The sequence below is a fragment of the Sceloporus undulatus genome, chromosome 2 (genome assembly GCF_019175285.1).
Source record: "Sceloporus undulatus isolate JIND9_A2432 ecotype Alabama chromosome 2, SceUnd_v1.1, whole genome shotgun sequence".
In the NCBI taxonomy this organism is placed as follows: Eukaryota; Metazoa; Chordata; class Lepidosauria; order Squamata; family Phrynosomatidae; genus Sceloporus; species Sceloporus undulatus.
The window spans coordinates 309,038,112-309,042,543 of NC_056523.1; the positions used below are offsets into that span (position 1 = coordinate 309,038,112).

General features: G+C 44.0%; 1 protein-coding gene across 2 annotated transcripts in view; it reads right to left on the minus strand.

Moving 5' to 3' along the window:
- Nucleotides 1–4,432, minus strand: part of WDR70 (WD repeat domain 70) — a 157,624-nt gene that overhangs the window by 47,363 nt on the left and 105,829 nt on the right. The gene's annotated exons all lie outside the window — the stretch shown is intronic.

Below are 4,432 nucleotides of genomic sequence, written 5' to 3' on the forward strand. Positions count from 1 at the left end.
ATACAGTACATAGCAATACAGGAAATGGTTTGATAAACAGGCACCAAAAGAACATCAAATAGTAAGCGACAATTATGCAATGCCTGGGAAGGCTTCTCTGAACAGGATGGTTTTCAACTCCGTTTTGAAGCTGGTTAAAGAAGTGATGGCTCTTGCTTGTGGGGGAAGAAGGTTCCAGGAGTGAGGGGCAGCAAGTGAAAAAGGGCGAATTCGAGATGGGGCAGAGGAAATCCTGGGCTGAGACAGCAGACCTTGACTACCAGAACGGAGGGCCCTGGTGGGAAGGTGAGGAGAAAGAAGGTCTGATAAGTAAGGAGGGGCCAGTCCATGGAGGGCTTTAAACGTCGACAGCAGGAGCTTGTACTGAATACGGAAAGGCCAGTGAAGGGATGCCAACACAGGAGAGATGTGGTCAGCGTGGTGGGTGGAAGTGATAATGCGTGCAGCTGAATGCTGGACAGAGATTAAAGGATGGAGGGGAGAAAGAGGAAGCCCAGCCAGGAGGACGTTACAGTAATCAAGTTGTGAGATCACTAGGGCATGGACCAGGATCTTGGCAGTAGAGGTGGAGAGATATGGTCGGATTTTGGCAATATTGTACAAAAAGAATCTACAAGCCATGGCTGTGGTCTGGATCTGAGGAATACACGACAGAGAAGAGTCAAAGATAAAACTAAGACTGCGGGCTTGCTGGACTGGTTGAATAGAAATGTTGTCCACAGAGACAGAAAAGGAGAGTTGAAGGGTGGGCTTAGGAGGAAAGACAAGAAGCTCTGTCTTGGACATGTTGAACTTCAAACGCCGATGGCGCATCCACTGCGAGACAGCTGTGAGGCAAGACGAAACTTGCTGTTCAAGCCTTGGAGAAAGGTTGGGGCGGAAAGATACAGCTGGGTGTCATCGGCATACAGATGGTAGGAAAAGCCAAGAGCTAATGAGTTTTCCTAAGGACAGTGTGTAGAGAGAAAACAGAAGGGGACCCAGAACAGAGCCCTGGGGAACTCCAACAGATAAGGGAACAGGAGAAGAAGTCTTACAACTGCATTACCATTACCGATGACTAATACTATAATAGTTTCTTAACCAGATTTTGATGCTGTTTTTTATGTCTGGTTAATAATAAATGCTATTATTCATCACTATTATAGCTACTAGCAAGATAATACTTAACCAAAGAAACAAGGTGGTGGGCATTTGGAAGCAAAAGACAAGCAATTTGAAGAGAGTGAATGCACCATACACTGTCTTAGCTATGATTAAAGGACCAGGAGCATTATTTCTTGATGTTACACTGATTGCTTGGTATTCCTCCCTCAACGCTTTAGCAATTGCATTTTTTTTCATTTATCTATTCCCATATTTCATTTTAAAAAGCCATGGAAAAACAGTGGAAAAGATGAAGAAAGGGTACACCCAAACTGATCATGTAAATGGCACAACTTTCTATGAGGAAAGGTTAGAATGCTTGGGCATCCTAGCTTAGAGAGAACTGAGTAGGATAAGCCAGAGGAAAAGGAAACTATGGCGGGTTACAGACCGCCCGTTTGGGGCGGCCTGCACCCGCCCCTTTCCCCGCTGTATCGGGGCCTCAGCTGCCAGACCAGCAGCCTCCAAGGCCCCGATCTGCTGCTTTGCAGGCCGTGGGGAAGCGGCAAAAGGCCTGGAAAGGGGTGTCCTTGGGACTTCAAGCCCTAAGGACACCCGGTGTGGTCGTGACGTCGTAATAGTGGCTGTTTGGAATGGCTGCCGCCATTTTGTACGGACTGGGTCCGTACTAGGGTTAGGGGGGCAGGAAGTGACGCCCCTTTCTAACCCTAATATGGACCCAGTCCGTATTTTCAGGCCCGTTACAGACGGGCCTATATGCTGTGAAAAAGGTAGACAGGCATTTTTCTCTTGCTCTCTTAAAACTAGAAACTTGGACTCATCAATGAAGCTAAAAAGTGAGATATTTGGACAGACAAAATGAAGTATATGTATAATTAAATGACAGAATTTAGTGCCAGAAAGCTATGGTGATAGCTACCAACTTGAACAGTTTTTAAAAGGAATTAAATAAATTCATGAGAAATAAGGCTACCAGGGTTTACTACTCCTGAAGACTGTATTTCTTCCAGCATTGGAGAGATGAAAACAGTAGCTGAGCTACATAGGCAGCAGTAAGCTACTGCTCTCATACTCTGTTAGTCGGCTTTCGATATGTTCTCATTGGCTGCTGCATTAGAAAAGATTTCAGCCTGATTTAGCAGAGTTCAATGTATGCTATGTTATGCTGTGTTATGTTACCCCAGGTATCAAGATAATTTCTTTGAGAACTATCTTTTGGTCTCAAATTGTTGACTTTTTGGAAGTCAGCCTAAGGGACAAAAATATTATAAGAGGAGCAGCACACATTCAATTGTTTTACTTGAGAAGTATTAATTCTGTAAACTGAAACCACAAAACCATCTCCATGAAAAAGGAAATTAATTAGCAGCTAATCAGCAATTTTATAACCTAAGTTAGAAAATGGGAAAAAATAAATCACCAGGAACAGATGATATCCCAGTTGAACTGCTACAATGCCACAGACAGATGCAACTTTAGTGCTAACTGAAATATGCCAACAAATATAGAAAACAAAGAGGTGTCTAACAGACTGGAAATCTTTGATATACATGCCAGTCCACAAGGAAGGAGATACAAAAGACTGCAGCAACTCTAGGACACTAGCATTAATCTCACATGCAAGCAAAATAAAGTTCAAAATTCAGCAACATAGACTTCAACCATACATGGAAAGACAAATTCCAGAGATGTAAACAGGATTCAGAAAAGGAAGGGGGCACTAGGGACCACATTGTAAACATATGATGGCTAATGGAGCACACCAAAGAATTCCAAAAAAGAATCAGGATGTGTTTCATAGACTACAGCAAAACATTTGATTGTATAGATCATGAAAAGCTATGAAATGCATTCAGAGACATGGAGGTGCCACTACATCTGATATTCCTGATTAGGAAATCTGTACCAAAGACAAAAGGCCACCATCAGAACAGAATTTGGGGAAACAGAGTGGTTCCCAATAGGCAAAGGGCTCAGGCAAGGCTGTATCCTATCACCCTACTTGTTTAACTTACATATCCTTCTGGAACGCCTGAGAGAGTTGGGAATCGCTGGCTCTGCCTTGCAGTGGCTACCTTCCTACCTCTTGGGCAGATTCCAGATGGTGATGCTGGGGGACAGCTGCTCCTCTGTGAGAGAGCTGACATCTGGTGTCCCTCAGGGCACCATTCTGTCCCCCATGCTGTTTAACATTTAATATGAAGCCGCTGGGTGAGATCATCCAGAGATATGGGGCGGGGTGTTATCAGTACGCTGATGACACCCAAACTTATTTCTCTATGTCTTGGGCTGTTTCAGTGACCAAGGAGGGCATCTCCCTCCTGAATGACTGCCTGAAGTGGGTAATAGATTGGATGAGGGAAAATAGACTTAAGCTGAATCCAAATAAAACAGAGGTACTCGTGATAGATAACTCCATCCGGTTATGGAGATAAGTTTGCCAGTTCTAGATGGGGTAACACTTCCCCTGAAAGACTGCGTCCACAGCTTGGGGGTGCTACTGGATTCATCACTTCAACTGTCTTTTCAGATTGATGCGACAGCCAGGAGTGCCTGTTATCAGCTTCGGCTGATACGCCAGTTGCACCCCTACCTGGAGCAGCGGGACCTAGAAATGGTTGTACATGCTCTAGTAACCTCTCACCTTGATTTCTGCAATGCACTCTATATGGGGCAACCTTTGTGCCACGCCCGGAAGCTCCAATTGATACAAAACATGGCAGCCAGACTGGTCACTGGAAAATCCAAGTTCGACCATATTACACCTATTTTAAAATCACTACATTGGCTGCCTATTAGCTTCCAGGCACAGTACAAGGTGTTCGTTATCACCTATAAAGCCTTACATGGCTTGGGTCCAGTCTACTTGAAAGAACGCCTCCTTCCATACAATCTTTCCCGTACACTCTGTTCCTCCGGGAAACACCTCTTACAATCTAGAAAGACTAGACTGGTGGTGACCTCCCAGAGGTCCTTCTCTGTCACCGCTCCAAAAACGTGGAATGACCTGCCGGAAGAGATTTGCCAATTATCCTCGCTTGAGGCTTTCAAAAAGGCGACAAAAACCTTTCTCTTCCGGTAGGCCTTCCCTGATTGATAATGTCCAGAACCAATTGAATCCCCTTTTATTATTTTTTATTATTTGTTTTTAACTTTGATGTATTGTTATGTACTTTTTAAACATTTTTTTTACTGTTTAATTTTATAGTTGGGAGGGAGGGTTGGGTTGGGATTTTGTGGGGCTTGTTGTTTTTATTGTTGTATATTGTATTTTCTTTGTTGTTACCCGCCTCGATCCTCAATTGGAAGAGGCGGGATATTTATT